The following is an 18,934-nucleotide window of genomic DNA, read 5'->3' on the forward strand; positions in this document are numbered from 1 at the left end:
CAGTTTTGTGGCAAGAGCATCTTTCCACTATGGCATGGAAAGAGGCAGCTGGCAGGCACGGGACTGAATACCTGGTGTACCTGAGAAAGTGCCTTTGCACACATAGCGTGCGGAGAACCCGAGCTCCTGGAAAAGCCTGCCTCAGTCAGACAAATCAGGCTTATAAACTCACCCCTTTTGGGGAGGAGGGAGTGCAGGGAGGGGGCTAATGGTTGCTTTATTGCATTAGTCAGTATCTTCATTAAGGCAGAGAAGAGTAACCGAGGGGAATGTGCACGTAGCGTGACTTCTTTGCTAGAACCCCACAAACCGCCAACTGGCAGCTCCCTGGCTCCCAGCCACCCAAATCCAAGAGACCATCTGGCAGCTGGTTCAGTTATCCCTCCCCAGTTAACAGATGTACACTAGATGGTGTGGGAACAGCATTTTGCAGAAGCAATTAGTTTAATCCTCAGCTAAAGAGTTTAAATTCCAAGTGATTTGGAGGAAAAAAAAAGAAAGGGAAAAAAAAAAGGGGGGGAAAGAAAATCCAAAAAACAAACCAATTTCAGTGAGAATAACTAATGAAAAGCCAATTTAGCTGGTTTCATTGCTGATGTGTGCCCATGGGACTTGTTCTTATTCCCAGCTCCATGTACTACACACCAGAAATCCTCCAGATTTATTCAGAGGCTGCAACTGCACGGCCACCACTTGCATGGCCTGGCAAGAACTGCACCCATTGTCCCACAGACAAAATCCAACTGGGTAGAGGCTGATCTCTGAAACACAGATCTGTCCTGACTTCAGCTCCTTGTCTGGCCTTGGGCAAATCATTTAACCTGGTTAAATCAATTTGCCTGGCACACACACCTCCCTGTCTCCAGAAAATGAGGTAAATTATGTGGTCCTGCTACAGGGAGTAGTAAGGTGGAATCAATTAGGGTTTGTGAAGTACTTGGAGAGTATTGAATGGGAGAAATCATAGAAATAGAGAACATCCTTATTAATTACATTAACTGATTAATTGTTATTAAATTAGGACAATTTTGTTCTCTTGAGAGGAGAAAAATATGTTTTCCAGCCATTTCTTTTGCTCACATCCTTAAAAGAGTGACTTTACAACTGCAGAAGACTGAATGAGGAGCTTAACCCAAATAAAATAAATTGCCAGTAATTTCTGGTATCCCCTATGCCATTATTGAACAATTTGCATTTGAATTGGGGTTTTTTCCATCACAATCCAGCTTCACCTGATCCTGCTCTATAATCACCATCCCCATTTATGAAATCTCAGCATGTTGCCACAGAAATTATGTCACAAATTCATCATTATGACTTCCCCAGCAGGAGCAATTGGAGCTGAAGATTGGCTGTAAAAGTTGCCTTTTTACCAGTCCTGCTTTAAAGATATTTTAGTATTTTTTTTTTAAGGTACAGAAGTGAGATTAGCAACCATGGGGAATTAGATGAGCATGTCATGAATATCCCAGGGATATAAGATTACACCCGTGAGTCAGAAGAACCATAAAATATGATCAAGGGACTTTATAGAGGATGATCTTTGAAATCAACTCCTAATCTCTGAGCAGTTTACATAAAACCGACTATTGGTTTTTTAAAAAAAAGTAATTCAAAATTCAAAAGTGAACCAGACTGATAATAGCAAGTTACAGCTATTCCTGTCAGAAAGGCTTATGTGTCAAGCCACTCCAAACACCACGGCTTACAGGTTTGCACACTCCTTTGATAGCATGGTAATTAGTCAGGTACTGTGGCAAGAAACATTCAGAGAGTAAACTTTTGAGGTAAATAATTTATACTGAAATATTTTAGGCTCTTCCTGCTAGGCTACTCTCCTCTCACTGACACTTGTCAAAGGCTGGCATGAGTTGTATTTCCTAATGAGAGCCACTGAAGAACTCTGACATGGGAAAATCTCAAAACAAAGACTATTTATGCTATAAGAAATGCACTTTGCCAGAAATTGTCTTATTTGCCCTCTTAATTATTGAAAACAAACAACATTGGAATAAACCCCTCTGTTTATCGGTGCTAAAACTGTGAAAAATTAATTCAGTAAGAAAACAGTAACACCTTACAGAGAGTGCAACACCCAGTTTGGAGGGACCACACACTGATGCGTTTGCATGAGCTGGAGTCTTGTCTGGATCCACTCACACTTTCCTCCCTTTCTCCCAGTCACCCACCCCTCCACACAGCTGGAGCCCTCCCACTCCTCCGGGTTTTGCAGCCAAGCCTGGGTGGTTTGAGAAGTGTCTGCTCCTGTGGCAGAGGAGATCAAAGCTACCATGTGCCAGGCCCTCACTGCATCGGCTATTAACTCAAACTGCCATCAATTCTCATTTGAGCTAACACAAACTATGGCAGCTGGAAAATTACCCAGCCATAAATCACCACTGCTTGGTTGTCAACCATCAGTCCTCCCGTTGGATGCACAGATTTCTCCTCCCCACCAGCTTTCCACCTTTTCTAAATTAAAACTGAGCAAACTAGCCAGCAGATATGTCCTGTATTTAGTTACAAGAAATCTCTTTGCAATGTTGTTGAGCAGTCTGGCAGGTTAATTAGTTCTTTGAGGTATCCTACACAGCAAGGTTTGATTAGTAAGGGAGACACCATCCATTTTTAAACCAACTAAAAACATTCAGGATGAGCAAGCAACACCAAGACTTTGCAAAAGAAAAAAAAAAACCAACCAACCAGGGAAAAAAGGAAGACTATGACACAGGTTCAGGCCTCCCCAGGTACCCAGAAGAGCAGCACTATAAGCAGTGAGTAACCAGCCTTCAGGTAAATAACAGGGACTTATTTAGCTCTAGTAAGCCTGTTACACTACAGTGGAGCCCTTCCACTTCCCAGCTGTGACAAGCAATAATTAATTAGTAGCAAGCACTCTAATGGGTGTTTGATCCTTACTCCAGCAATTAGACACTCTCAGCCAAGATGTCTGTCCCAGTGCAGCACAACTCATTAAGGGAAAACTTGGGAGGAAACTTGGGAGCCATTCAGAGCTGGAATAAGAGGGAGGTGAAAAGGCAAAGAAGCCTGGTTCCACGCTCCCTGTGGCAAGATCTCGAGGAGCACTGGATCAGCACTGACGTGCAAGTTTTGTACACAGGGAGCTTGTTTCTGAAGTCTGAACACCTCTAGTCAGGCTGGTTTGGGGCTGAGTCACAAATTTGGGAGGTAAAAGACATCTTCCTCCCTACATCACCCAACACAACACTGTCCTACAGGGTCTGCAGGAGTTCTCTCTGCCCACAGCCCTTTCACAAAGTCCAGCCCCAAACACAATACAGACATGCCTTCCCCAGACACAGCATAGGCCACAAGGTGACAGGAGAGAAGATAAACAGAACACGTGCCCCAGTAGCCTCTCCTGAGCAATCCCAGCCTGGCACCAAGTGCAACATCCAGCCACCTCTGAGGGGCAAACACTGCAGCCATGGGACAGGTGCCATCCTCCTGGTTTTATACCCAAGGCACCCAAACAGAAAAACCCAGCTGATGAGGGACACTGACAGGGTTTCATTCCTTGCTTTAAATTTCCCTATTTGGACACTTCACCATGAAATCATTTGGTCTCTGTTAAGCACAGGAGAAGTTGTTACCCCACTTCAGAGTCCTGCAGCACTAGGGTCTTGCTGTTTTCCACACAGCATATATTTGCCAGCTCCTTTGGAGGGACCCAGTCTGTCACAGCTTGCTGTGACAGTGACATCACAGCCTATGGAACACCCAGTTGGGACACACCACAGCACAGCCACTGTCCTGCCTAGAGACACTCCATGCTCCAAGGGAGCCTCAGAAACCAGCTCCCACCTCCCACATGACCATACAGCCCACTTCTGCCCAGAAAACCTCTACCCCAAGGCAATATCACTGCAGTTACTGCCACAGACACCCCTTCCCCCCCATCCCTCAGAGAGGAGAAGTTCAATAACTGTGGTTTGTTTAACTCACGCTTTGTTCTGCAGTTTGGGATCGAGGACCAGCAGAAGCTCCAGCCAACAGCCCAGTACACACAGCCTTCCCCAGCGCCCCTCCTCACCACACCTGAAAGCCCTAACGACCCTGGGAAAGTTAAAGGGTCTTATGGGCTGTGCTGCTTAACCACCCTCAGCTGCACAATCACCACCAGTTCCCCCAGTTCTCTGCTTTCCCACTCGGAGGCTGGAGCAGCACAGCTCCCCCAGCCTGCCCTGCACAAGGCTGTCCACACAGCCCCCCGGGACACGTGCTAGATCGTTTTACCTGCTTTTACTCTACCTCTGCTTCAGCTTCCCTAATTCCCACAAGACTCCCCACAGCACAAGCTCACCCTGCAGCACACACAGGATGACAGGCAGCTGTTTCAGATAAAGCATCTGCCTTCTTTCCCCCTCTTTCTTAACCAAAGCTTCCCCGATGATGCAGCCTCCAAAGGAGGTGTTTGGAGAGACAGGAGAAAGCTGGAAGCCAGCTGAGGCTGTGTGGATCCTGAGGACTCACAGTCAGATGTGTGACCCCACTTCCCATCCGCACTGCTCCCAGAGGGATGCCTGGCCACACGTGGCCATTTCACCCTGCTTGAACATCCCAGGACCCTTGCAATGCTAACAGTAGTTCTCTTTCTGCTCACAGACCACTGCCACTGAGGGTCTCTCCTGCTGCTGCCTGGAAGCATCAGAAAACATCTACTTGCTGCACTTCACATGTTCACAGCAAATAGAAGGCAGACCGAGAAACAGTAGCTATGGCAGGCAGGATGGAGAGTATCCTGAGACACCCAGGGCCAGCAACTGTAGGAAATTTGCTAGAAAAAGTACCCCGTGCTAACCTGCAGGGAAAACCACATATTGGCCCCTTCCAATCTGATGGTTTGTCTCCTAATCTGGATTAAGTTTAACCTCGAGAGCATGTCCAGGCTGTACAAAGTGAGCACCTGTGAATGTAAAGGCGTGAGCAGCATCTGCTGGATGAGCCGAGCCAAGTGCAGCTGCAGCTTCTGCAGAGTTTGGGAAAACCATTCTCTCTGCTGGTCACAGCACCTCTGAGGTGACAGTGTTTCCCTGCAAACCATTCTAAAATACCCAGATATCACTCAGATCAGTATTGCCGAAAACCCATGAGGCAGGGCTGTGGCAGTCACAGGGATTTCAGGTCAGCAGTGGGAAAAGCTTTCCAGGCAGAGAGAGTGTCTTAGTGAGTAAATTTAAGACAGCCAGGACACCCAGCTCTGAGCTGTCCTCCCCAGCTCCCTTCTGCTGACCAGGCTCTGGCCATGATGCCCCAACGCTCCCCCCTGCTGGGGTTTTTGTGAGCCACCAAGCTCCAGCTTTCCCTGCACAGCCATTCCTGTTCCCTTTCTAAAAAGTGAGGTTTCTTTACTGTACATCTTTTTACTTGCAGTTCACCGTCCTTTGGGATGAGTGTTTTTGAGGTGCTGACATCTCACTGAGAGCTCCAATGCAGTCCAGGAGCATCAGCTCTCAATCCACTCCCCAGCTGTGCTCCTGGGATTTCCTGTATTGCCCTTCTCCAGGAGAAGTTTCAGCCTCATGGAGAGCTCAGTTGCATATGTTTCCTCTCTATTAATAGAGGGAGATAAGCAACCCCTGAACATACAAATGTAATTCTCATCCTGTGGAGTCCAAAGGACTTCTGCCAGGGCTCCCAGGACTTTTCATCTACTGCAGAGATTGTCAAGGAGCAGCACAGGAGGGAAACAAAACCAGGAAATATGGGAGGCACATGTGCATGTCTGATTAACTCGATGTTTTATGATTAACAAAGCAGCTCAAGGGCCCTGTTCTCTCTGTCCCTGTAATAAATCTCCCAGTTTTACTGTTTTATGATGTCAGACATCTAAGAGCTTTCCCCAAGTTGCAAATACAACATAAATTACCTTGGGTAAATTCTGCAGACGCTAATGTTATCTATAAAAACCCTGGCACTAATAACTTCACAGAAAGTCTGAGGGCTCCCAGTTTGTATGAGCAAAGTTAATTAGTGTGTGCAGGCTGTAACTCAGAGGCACCGAGATTAGGAGGATGAAGTGCCAAACTGTGAACTCCTGAACCACAGCTACTTTGGATGCCAAAATAGATGGTGACCCTGACCTGAAGTTTTGGGTACAGGCTTGCAGCATCTCTCAACAGAACATGAAAGAAATCCATCCTGCTTTTATCCCAGCAAAGTCAAAGACATCCCAGCCGGGTGCAAAGAAGCCATACTAAGAAGGATGAACCATGTCTCCAGGAGAGTTGCATTGCTGCTTATTATCTTAGGGAAAGCCCAGGCTGTTGTTAAGCCCTTTCCCACCCAGTCTTTGCCATAAAACTGACTGTCCTCCACAACTAAATCACACCGTGGGCAAATCGTGACTTTGGCCTCAATGAAGAGGCTAAAACAGTTTGATTGCTTCTCATGTACACGGTCCCTCAGACACCTGCAGCAAGGGCTGTGCCCCCCAGGATCTGTTCTGGGCTCAGTTCCTGCAGCAGTGCACTGGAGAGCTCTGGGAAATGAGGTCAGACCCTCTTTTTCACATGTTTTTGGCAAAAGGAGCTCTCCTCGGGGCAAAGTGGTGTCCCCAGGCATGAAAGAGAAAGGGAAAACAGAGGCCACAGAACCCAAAGCCACCCACACCGCCCAAAACATATTTTCTAAAAATAATGATTAGTGGTCAGATCATATTTAATAAAAAAATAGGAATATTGAAATCACTCAGCTCCACGACATGAGTTTAGCAGACACTGTTTTTAAGATTTAAATCTAAGTTTAGTTGAATTAAAGTTACAATTGCAGTTGAAGAGCACAGCAGCTTCATCTCTCCATTCTTAAGCCTGGAAGCAGCAGCAGTTGTTCTGTAGAAATGCAGTGATTTCAGTCCTGTTTGCAAGTGAAAATGCAAAGTGATACCACAGTCATCAGAGAAACAGCAACACCCCCATACTGAACTTTAATGCCATATTAATTGGTTTTGGTGATACAGCTCATGGGAATGGGACTGGACAGCAGGTCGTCTGGTGGAAGACTATAGAGGACACCACACATCCAAGAATCATCCTTTTCTTATGGCTTGTGACTGACATGAGAAAACTTTTCCCATTCACTTCAGCAGTCACAGACCTTGGTCCCAAATCTTACAATGCAAACCGCTTAACATTCTTTTTTTTTTTTTTTTAAATTCATGGGTGATTTTCACTGCTGGATCTTCAGGTGGTGATTGTTGTTCAAGATCTCACAGGTCCCAGAAGCAATCCCATGTCTACACCAGCATTTAACTGCATCTGAATTTGATTTAGATTTCCTCTCTCCCCGTCCTTTGCAACAGATCTCTGTAAATAGTTGAGCTATCAGCATAACTTAATTAGGAGACAGATTTTAAATGGGAACTGGGAATGTGTTACCAAACACAAAAGCACAACTGGTATAAGGAACATCAAGCAAGCCACTGCAGACGAGTTTATTGCTGTTCATCAAACATCCCTCCATCACAGCTCGTCAGGAATGTGCCACGTGTTCCCAGCTCCCGCAGAGCAGCACCATTCCCAGTCCTCGAGGAGGTTCCCACAGGTGTGGGCGTGGATCCCACACACACACTGCACCTGACTCCCCTCCTCGCTGTACATCTCCATGTTCTTGGCACTTCCACTCGGGAATGACGATGAGGCTCTATCTGTTCAACACTGATCAAGCAAGTGGAATGAAATGTAAAACATCAGCACAGAAATCCCTCCTGCCTTTGAGGTTCTGTTGTAACTTGTCAAGTTTCACTTAAAATATGACAAACGTGACATTCTACAAAGTCTGCTGGATTTGGGTGGTTATTACCAGAGAGTCTCACACGGGAGATGTTTTACCTCATCTATTACTGGAAGCATCACAAAAATGCAATGTAGATGTCTATACACACACTTCAGAAAAGGTGAAACTTAGCCCAATTTTTTTCTTTTTTAGAGAGAGAAGGAAGGCTCAAGTATCTGCAACGAGTATCTTTACTAAGCCTGTTCTCACGAGAGTAGATAAATAATGGTTATTTCCATGTGACAACTATTATTCATAAATTAATATAAAACAGATTAGGTATCAAGGCACCAGTTACTGATAATCCATGTACTTAGAACATTCATGTCCCCATAATGACCATTTCATCTTCAAAACCCATCACTCTCAACAGAGTGGACAAGACCTTTACTCATAGTTAAAAACCTCCCAAAGGTGCTGAGAATGCTCATCCTGTGCTCAATAAAACTAAAATTAAGAAGTTTGTCTACTACATTCTGGTTAGGGCTTACACCACCTTTCAACTGGTAAGTGCTCAGAACCATCTGTATTTAACTTTCAGCCTAGGGGCTTTCTCTATTACTACCAAGCCAAAAGACAGTTGGCAGGTTTTCCTTGGTCAAAAAAAGATATCAGAAAACAATGTTAAAACAATGAATTATGCCAGGTTTACACAAATAGGGCCTATTACACACACACACACACAAAAGTTCTCTGCTAAAAGCTTGACAACCAAATTTTACTTCATGGCTTTGACTCTGGACTACTAGCAAGCTTCAGAAACCTCTTAAACCCACTTTCTACTTTTTAGCTCACTAGTAGTAACAGTAAAAGCACCATAAATACAATTTTACAACCCATTTTACTTTGCCTCTTGTGAAATGCATATTTATTAATCCGGCAAAATATCCTGCTGGGAGTTTATGGCAACTGTAGCTCCAATTCTCTCATGAATTCATTTCCCTTTGAACATGAAAAATTAAAAAGCAGCTTCATGTAACAATTTATTTTTTTAAGTATTCAATAAAATCTCCCCAAACTTGAAGATTTACAAGGAAGGACCTTTATAAACACAGCAGCACCAATTTCAAGAGCACGAAACCTCTAATAGAGTGACTGGTGCTCTTAAACCAGCTCATAACCAACCGCAAGCTGCTTTCTCTAATGGCAACTCTGCTGTTTCCCACCTCTGGGAGAGAACAGAAGGGAAATGGAGATTCTGTTGGTAGGAGGGGAAAATATTTGCGAGGCCAAGCTGCCATCAAGAGCACACCTGAACCTCACTGGAAACTACTGTACCAGCTCCTCCTGGTACACCAATGCTTGGTTCTCTTTATTAAATTGCCTAAAGCCTCACTTTTATGCCACAGGCACTGCTCAAAAGATGTGGCTTGGTACCCATCCCAGCTTAGGTGATCTGTCCCAACAGTTCAGTAACCTGGAAGGAATAACTACACAGAGGGGAGACCTGAAGTCCTCATACCAAAGATTACATTTTGGAAAGGGTATTAAACATTTAACTACAATTACCTGGTATTTATATGACTATGAAGAGATACAGAGTCATTCTGGGTCCTGTTAAATTGTAGGCTTAGATGGTGCAAAGCAGCTTCCAGCGATGAATGTTTCCATATGCCAGTTAATAAGCTTCAAGTCTCTCACCCATTAATCCGAGTGAACATCCCCCTACTCATCTCCAGTGGCACCCGTGACACAGCCATTGGAATTATGTGTCTGCAGTGACTCTCTGCTCAGCTTCAAGTGCAATTCGAGATTTTGGGGAGCCTCTTTAAAGCCTTGACATTCCTGAGAGAAGAATCCCTGCAATTCTAAAGCTGAAGAGGCTATTAAGATACTCCATCTCATGTAATCCAGCACTTAAGCACAAGCTCTGCAGAGCAGGAAAAAGGCTTCACCTTTATGAAACACCCATTCCCCAAACCCATTAGATTCACAGCTAAACTTCCCAACAAGCTGCATCAATCTTCACAGGATGAAGAACAAGGAGATGGATGTTTCAGAGGGCTAAAAGAAGGAAAAAGGGTTTGATCTTTGACAGAAAATGATGGTTTGTCCAGCAAAAAATATTTTGGGGAAAGTAGAGTAACCACAGAGCTGAGTAAGTTCAGAGGCCCCTGCCCATCCTCCAGCCATGGATTCAAGTGACCCACCAGTCCTGCTTGCACAGACAATCTGCAGCCAAAACCACAGTCAAACTGCTTATAAACAATACACATCTCAAAAAGTATCAACTGGTCAAACTAATGTGATCTGTGTCCAAGAAGTGAAGGCCTAATTAACAAGAAAGGAAACAAGTCAGACAGAGTTGTGCAGTTTTATTTGAACAAAAACCAGTGTCGATATTTTTAATAAAGTCTACCTTAAACTAAATGCATGTACATTTGTAAGAAGATACCTAGTTGTAAAGAAGGTGCAGGATAATATGTACAATCATAGTTAAGTTAAAAAAATTCACATTTTATATAGATTTACTTGACAGTCCTATGCTTTAATGGTATATAAATGGTAACCAAAAGAGGTAACAAAACCCCCCCCCAAATCACAAGAAAATTCAGCTGGAGGACTGCACACATTTTTCAGATAAACCAGTTCACAGAATTTTTATTTGTCTTAAATCAAATTCTGGATATAATTTCTGAATTATTACAATGAACATGTTCAATGAGTATACCAACATTTTTGTTTTTATCAAAATGGCAATGGTGCCATTTCCTTCCATTAAAATCCGTATTTTATGCTGTAGTCTGGTCTTCAGCTTTTGCAAATTAGAATAATTACACAGGATGTTTTTCAATACATGGTAAAAATTATCAAACAGCAAGGGAGATATGTTCAAAAGACACTTTGAAGCTTTTCAGTCCACTTTCACAACACTGTAAATCTTACTTACAAACCAGAAGCAGGCAAAAAATCCAATAGTCCCTAAAATGAGAAAGTGAAAAAGGTTAGTTTATTTTACAGTTTGTTCTGAGAGAGAAATCTAACAAGTACTTCCCAGCAGGACAGAATATAACATTGTAATCCAGCTAACTACCCAGAATAACAGCACTTCTTAAATTTAACAACACACATTCATCCCCCTAAGTTATTTATTTAGAGCAAAGATGACTTTTAGGACCAGGCTGCTGACATCCATTTTAACCACTGAACATGATGCCACCCCGACCAGCAGACACACAGGCACCTGTTAAGACACTGACTTTTACACAGAGTCAGCCCCTACCTGGGTTTCTGAGTCTATGACACTTCACTGCCACCCGTGAATTTTACGACATGTAACAAAGCCTTGGAAAAATTCACCTGGCCCAGTTTTATATTCATCGTGCTCTATTTACACTCAAGAACAGGGAACTTCTTCCTCTGTATATCCTGTTACCTCCTTTTGCTAAAACAATGCTCTGAGTGCCACAGCAGTTGGGAGCAAGCAGCAAGTGAGACTAACAGGGACAAACCAAAACACTGTGTGAGATTAGTACAGACCAATTTTCTATCTTTAACTAATGAACAAGCCTGTGGTTTTCACCTACAGTCATTATAACAGAGTAAGTGCAAGGACATCATCCGTCACATTTATTTTTAAATTACTTTAAGAACTTCATATGCAAGGAGACAGAGACCCAGTCACTTTATTTAGTCTTCAGCCTCTAAGGAAAGTGATGCACTGTTCCTCACACCTTTACCTAGGGGTCAGCTGCCACAGAGATGGTAAGCCTTAACAGCTAGAAAAAAGGAAGGTCTGACTTCCAGGTGAATTCCCTCTCAAGGACACAGCCACATGCCAGCCCTGTGATAGCCCTTACCAGCTACACTGCAGCCAATTGCAAGATCACGCACTCAGCTCCTCCAGTTTTACATTCACCCTTTTCTGTCTGCTCCAGGTTTTTTTCAGCATTTAATTGTGACTGATTCACTAACTAGATGGTTCTTTATTAAGCATTTCTGTTTTTTTACATCAGTTACATTTCTTTCAGACCACATCCACACATTTCCCAAGTGAGAAACCCATCTTGGGAAGCTTATTATCTACATGCCAATTCTTACATTCTTCGTGCTACCATGTATATTTGCAGTTAAAGGCTTTTTGACAGCCTACTATTATATGGCACAGATTACCCTTTCTCTCCAAGTTTGCAGTTATCATCCTCTGAAACAGTAAGAGATAACAGATTTATGGCTGTTGATAGGAGATCAGACACCAACCACAAAAGGAATATAATTCCTTTGTAGGCTTGACATCAGTAAGTCTTTGCAGTTCATGGTCAATTCTCACTCCTTCCTACTGTGTCAAATACTCCAATATCAGCATTGTTACTCTAAGCCTTACTCTCATGATTTTTTCCTAATAATGGTTCTCAGCATTTGCTTTCTAGTTGTTTCTATAATATAGCCCACTCAAAGCTTTTTATGGTTTTGAAAGCAATGTTTCTTCCAAATATTTAACAGATGAGATAACTTAAAAATTTATCTGCTGTTCTAGAACAAAAGTGTAGTATCATAACAAAAATGTACAACTAACACAGGAATGAGAGTTACCACAGTTCTGTGAGCATGCCACAACTTAATATGGGAGCACACTCTAAATCCACAGCATTTTCCTCCAATCCTTGTTAGTCTGAATCTTTATAATACATCAGTTTTCTACAAAACATTGCCTCAGTCATAACAGAACTTGAAGACTTCACACTGTGAACAAGCATTTCGTCTATAAACAGATTTTCACAGGTTTCAGTAACATTGATTTTCAACTTCCCCTCCTAAAAAAAGTCTGTTTAGCAAATCAAAGACTGACTACCCCATGCTCCTTTTTTAAACTTTATCAGAAATTTTGCCAATGTACCAGATTTGAATCATGAACTTGGGAGAGAAAAGCAACACACTTCACCAAGATACAGCCTTATGTGGCCAGAACCTTCTCTGGTGTGCAGAGTCCTTCAGCTGTTACCTCCACATCAATAATTTGGGCTTACCAGCATTGTAATTTCTTCTTCCCTCACATGAACAAATTTAACCTACAAACTCCAGACATGTATAGCTCTATAGACTAGAAACTTCATCTTTTTTTAGTTTTAAAATAACATGGGCCAAACAGACTAGATGCTTCTTAAGGCTCAGGACACCACAGAATCGGGTTGCTATTACAAAATCACTATTATTGGATAGATATGAATGTAAGCTAAGGGAACATTATTTATAAGGTTTCCCTGTACAGCTGCTTTACCTACATGATTGCTTATGCAGTGAAATGAAAAGCTTAACTTTTGCTTTTATTAAGAACATAAACAGCACAGTGCCTGGTTCCACTGAAATTCAGGGTTTTCCACCTCAGACCTCGGGGTGCTTTTGATTCCATGAACCACTACAGGGCCCACAAAAGGTAATGCAGTCAAAAACCTTCAGATTTTCTATACAGGAGTACATACCCCAATCGAAGTGATCTGCAAATGAGTAATAACTGGGGAAGAAAAGTAGCTCTGAACTAGTGTGGCTTGTTTGAAAATTCTAGCCAGAATGTTTTCTACGTTTAACCCATTTCACAAATCTGTCACTTGCTCCAGATTTTAGCACTTTATGTGGGAAACCACTTTATACTACATCTTTAGGCTTGTGCTTACAAGTGTAACAGGTTCCCAGATTCCTCTTTTTAACTACCTTGACTAAGGCCAATATTAAAACACAGTTAAATGCAGGATCAGTTTCCTACACGTGCACCTCTACCCAAGACAACTGCCATTAGTAGTTGCACTGGTTAAAATCCAACCTTGCCAGCTCATGTAGTGTGACTTGAAACGTATTTTCTTGAAGAGCACTCTCAGCTCTTCAGTCTTTAGCATTTTTCTAAGCACGTCTTGCACTGAAATTAGAATCATCCTGTATTAAAATGAGCCTCTCATTAGCACAGGAGGACTATTTAGGTAAGCTTTAGATAAGAGCCACGTTAGGATCTTGCTTTTATTTGTCTCTTTCAAAACACATTCAAACTGAAATCCAAGTTTTGAAGCACTGTCAACAAGGAGCCACCTCTCTGACAGACATCAGTGAACACAACATGACAGAAGACAGATACCCAAAAGGCGTTTTTGTTAAAGCTGTAAAAAAAATTCTATCACTAAGTACTTAGACCTCTCCCCCAATAACAACAAAGACCCCAACAAAAACACAAACAAACAAACAAAAACCCACAAAAAAAAACCAACAACCCCACAAGCAAATAAATACAAAGACACCACTGGCTGAAAGAGTTGAGACCTCTAAAATTATTTTCTGCTTGGTCTAAACTCCGTTTCACTGCAAAGTTTTTACAGCTTTCAGATGCACATTTCTATGAAATGACCCAGCACCAAGCCTGACACCAATTCCTCTAATGAGCCTATAAAATCTGTTTGTTTGGTTTAATCCAATATAACAAATTAGTTTCTTGGCTCATGTTTATTTTAACAAATCCTAAGCGCTCACCAGCTTAAACTGAATGAAAGAGCACCTGGTGGCCTGCACTGAAGAAGTTACTGTTGAGGGGTAGACCTTTATTTTTCCCTAAGTGGGTGACCTGCACATTTTAAGATTCTGCTTTTTCAAATAATCTCTACTACTCTAGGAAACTGCACTGCTCTGCTCAGTGCAGAGCAGCCTGCCCAACACCACTGATCATCCTAGGGAGGTAATGCTAAAAGATCTTTTGCAGGAGCTATTTAAAATTCAGGATCACAGTTGTGAAGATGTCTCAAGCAATTTCTCTAGCCAAGAAGCCAGATATGTCCAAAAATCCATTTATACTTAGTATAAAACAGCTCAGCTGTTTTTTGATCTTTTTGTCCTCAGGTTTATAGACTGCTGAATACTCCACAACATACACACTACCACTTTCTGATACACAGAAAGATGATGTTACACACAGAAAGCTGGCATCTGACCGGGTAAGGGAAAGGTATTAGTAAACATAGTTTAAATTCAAAATTAAAACCAAGGATTATTGCACAGAATAATGTCAAAATACATTAAGCAGACTCTTCTGCTCTACTCATCCCTTCTAGCTTTATTGTTTAATGAAGAAAAAAGAATTCAAAGCACGAGCAGATTGTAAGAAAGCAAACAGAAAAGCACTCTGCACTTTGCTGATACTTCTTATGTACCTTAAAAGCTCTCTGTATCATACTGGTTTCAATCACTGCTCAGTGGTGGGTGCTTCAGAATCTCGGATTCTAAACACAATCTACCCAGAAGATCAAAACTCAATTTTGAAAATGGCATTAACTCACAAGTGAAAATGATGTTCAAAAATAGAGGTCACTGTAAAGCAACATGCTTTGACTATGTTCAGCATTTTTTCGTCTCTGAGAATAAAATGCATGTAATCACGTAGCCATCCCCATTCACCCACCCTTATTATTTCTTGAAAGATTAGCTGCACTTTGTACATTAAAACAAAATTGTCTGGTTTGGGGGTGCACACTAATTATTAGATTTCACTGGTCAGATTGTATTATTGTCGTTGTTGCCATACAAGCACTCAGTTCCTATTTACTTATTCACTATGATCTCTTTTGTAATGCCCAGGGTAACACAACATGCTGTCACCGAGGAGGTATTAACACTGCCCTTTATACTTCTGTCACAGTTGCTGAGACCTAACAGGCAAGAATAGAGAAAATCAAAATACCTAGTGCTAACTTAAGTGGAACAGATGAAGGTCCCATTTTGGGAACTCTATTAATGCAAACAGTGTGTAAAATTACATTAGCAAACTCCTTCACCTCCAGAAACTCATGAGGGACTGAACCCTTATTTTCTAAAGCAAGGGCTATTACGGAATATTTTACAAAACTAAGCAAAGGGAGCTGTCTTTTGCTTGTACCATCTGTCTAGAATAGCTTGCATTTCAGATCCAAAAATCTATCATCAAACAAAATAGGGAAAATTTTATCACAACATTTTACATTATCAAGGGTTTATTATACACTCCATGTCTGTTATACCCATTACCCTTCTAGTGACTAGCTGTTCTATTAAATGTTAAAAAAAAAAGGGACTGTGTAGTAGCTTTCCTCATGAACTACAAATGCAGCATAGCCAGCACTACTGTGGGTTTATTTCAAAATAAAAAGAAGACACTGCAGCACAGTTTATTATTGTACTTCTGGGGCCTCACTGGCCTCCACATCAAGAACTCCAGGATCAGCACATCTGAAGCTTTTAATGCCATTTCAGCTGCTGCCACGACAATTTCAATTATCATTTTATATATGAAAGGGATATTTTTAATTCTACCAATTTGCATCTTGTAAGTGAAATTGAAATTGGCAGGATAGCAACTAACCTATGCTAAAATCCAGACACATATTAACATATTGCTTTAGTTTAAAAGTAATTAAAACATTTTAGACTATAGTTTGAGGGTTGGTTTTTTTTCTTTTCATATAGATAGAGATATATTATAGAAGACATCTGGAGCTTGTCTGTTTCACCAGGATTTAGGCAGGGCTTTAACTGGCAATATGCCAACTTCTATGTTTGTCTTCTAATAATTAAAAAATAGAATAATTAAATCCTCCCCTTTTTTCCCCACCCACTTCTTCTAAAAACTCCTTTTGGCTTTCTTTTGAAGAGACACATATCTAAATAACAAATAAAAACCTATCAGTAAGTGCCAGTTAATGTTATTAGATACAATTTCTACAGAGTAACTGCTTTGTTCAAACACATACAGTAATTTTCTTCAGTGTTTATCATGAACAGTGCTTTTTTTTTCTCATGTCAACCAGTATTAGAAAAAATAAAGATGAAAGAGATTTTTCTCACTGCTGCACTGACTTGGTCTGAAGCTAAGACTTACCTTCATTACCTATTTTAGCCACTCTTTTTTAACTGCATTTAACTGAGTTAAGGGATGCATTTCATAAAGTGAACACAAAGCAATTACAACAGGTTTCAACAATCAGTCAGAAGAAGTTAAGAAGTAACAATATAAACCATGGTGACATCCACAGTGAAATCCTCTATCACAAGTCTTTGGAGTGACTACAAAGGTTGGTTTTACGAACAACCAGTCATATATGAACCAGCATTTTCTCTAGTTCTGCCACTGCTGTACTTCATGCCAAGCAGTGATACCTAAAAGATCTGACTTCATGTGTTAAATCTACATATACAACAGCAGCAGTACGATGAACACCAAGATAAAATGCTCCTGGCTATTTTTAAGGGCCAGTACCCTTCAAAGAGCTTCTAATTTCCTCTAACACATGGTAAATCTGGCACAGATTTCTCATCAAATCAACCTCGAAATTATAGTTTCAGTCAAGTGATTATGAATGTTAGAGTGAGTAATTCTGTAGAAGACACGTAGTCTGCACGAGTAACAGCAGAGAAGTTGGACAATTAAAACTGGAGAGCCCTATTTCAAACAGGTTCCTCCAGTTAAGGTAAATTCCTGCCATTAAGAAGTGGTGCTTAGTGAGCAGGTGAGGCCACTTCTAACAATACTAAAACTTTCTCTTCTCAAACTCCACTTCTTCCCCAGCACCAGCCTCCTTCACTTGCTGAGAGTGAAAGCTGAAAACATTCTTTATCCACCATATGCAGAGCACAATTATCTTTAACTACGCAACTTCTAGAACCAATTACGAAATCCAAAATCAAGTTAACACTTGATATCAAAGTGAACAAGAACAGCCCTTTGAAAAATATAATGGTTTGAACTCATTGCTAATATAATATTCAATAAAGGAAAATTAATTATGCTATAAATAAATGTAATTTCAAGTTAGGAAAAAACCATAAAGAGTACCTTCCTGTGATGTGTGGTGTCACAAACCATAAAAGTAACACTGACTAAAGAGTCACAGATTGTATCTCATGGTTCAGAGAGTCTAAATTTCACCCAGTGCTTCTCATTTCAAAAGCAGAAGCCCCTGCATTCGCTTTAGACTGAACACCGTACTTACCTGTGAAAAGGAAAAAAATCAAGACCATGATCATTGTGTAACCAAAGTATAAAATGGTGCTGGCAGTTCCTGTTATCTGGAGTTTGGAGAAGAAGTAATGAACTGCATAGATAAAGAGATAAACTGCTGTAAAGCTGCTGGTCAAGAACGACCTCCACCACCAGTGATAATCCTGAAAAAAACAATAAACCAGTCACCAAGAGTCACCACACAGAAAACAAAATATAAATAAGCTGGTTAAAAAATAACACTGTCTTCTGAAACACATTTGATTCTGCAAAGTTTATCTTAAAAAAAATTCCTACATAGCACCTAGGTACTTTTTTTTCCTACAAGTCACCTGATTGCTTCCACTATGAACATGAAATTATTCTAAGATCAAGCCTGTTTATTTTTGCTTATCTGTTGCCAGTGGTGGATTTTGAAGCAAAAAGCACATTTCAGAAGAGTGGCTAAGACAGGCATGTCAAGGCTGGCAGTGCAATCCATTCAGTGTCCAGCACTTCACAGTACATGTGAATACCTCACCTCTGTTTCTAACATCTCCCAGCTACAAGTGGCATCTACAGCAAAACTGTAACTTTTACCTCTGCACACAGATGGAAGTAGCACAGCAAAACTGTAGCTTCTGAACACGTAATTAGAAGAATTATAAAAACTAGGAACAGGAATCCAAACATGTAATACATCTGATGAGACCTAAAATGAAAAACAAAGGAAAACAAGAGTCTCATTTTTGGTTGAAGTTCTGAGTTAACTGACAGTGTCACATTGCCAGATGCTAAGTTAACCAAAACCCCTAAAAAATCCAAACACAAAAACCCCACACCATTAGGGTAACTTTATTGACTAATTCATAAAAAGTTTTCTTTACCCAAATGTACTCAGTAAATACACATTTATTTAAGGTAACAGTTATAAAACCTCTGCTCTACAGAGCAACAGTCTTCAATTATACTTCCCCTGAAATCAGCGTCTATCTTTCACAGAAAAGAGTTAAGGACAGTTTCCACCAGAGATGTTTATCACTTCAGGTCTCTTTGTTAGGAGGACCTTTAGCCTCCCTGACTCCTGCATCACCTGTACTCTTCCCTAGTTCCAACACCCACTTCCTTCCTCCTAAGGAGCTAAGCTTTCCAGGTGTCTCTGCATCTCATCACTACATCCAATCAGATGTTCCTCCCCTCCCAGCCTATCCCCAG

The 18,934-nt window shown here is 41.3% G+C and overlaps 1 long non-coding RNA gene across 1 annotated transcript; it reads right to left on the reverse strand.

Moving 5' to 3' along the window:
- Positions 1 to 10,092: 10,092 nt before the first annotated feature.
- On the reverse strand, positions 10,093 to 18,454 carry LOC120323463. The gene is made up of 3 exons (XR_005563932.1): positions 18,320 to 18,454; positions 17,733 to 17,904; positions 10,093 to 10,716 (listed from the first exon to the last, which is right to left on the reverse strand). It is a non-coding gene; the product is annotated as an uncharacterized LOC120323463 (long non-coding RNA).
- Between the last annotated feature and the right edge of the window lie 480 nt (positions 18,455 to 18,934).

Source organism: Pipra filicauda, unplaced genomic scaffold, assembly GCF_003945595.2.
Source record: "Pipra filicauda isolate LSUMZ 115617 unplaced genomic scaffold, ASM394559v2 scaffold268_size1050017_pilon, whole genome shotgun sequence".
NCBI lineage: Eukaryota > Metazoa > Chordata > Aves > Passeriformes > Pipridae > Pipra > Pipra filicauda.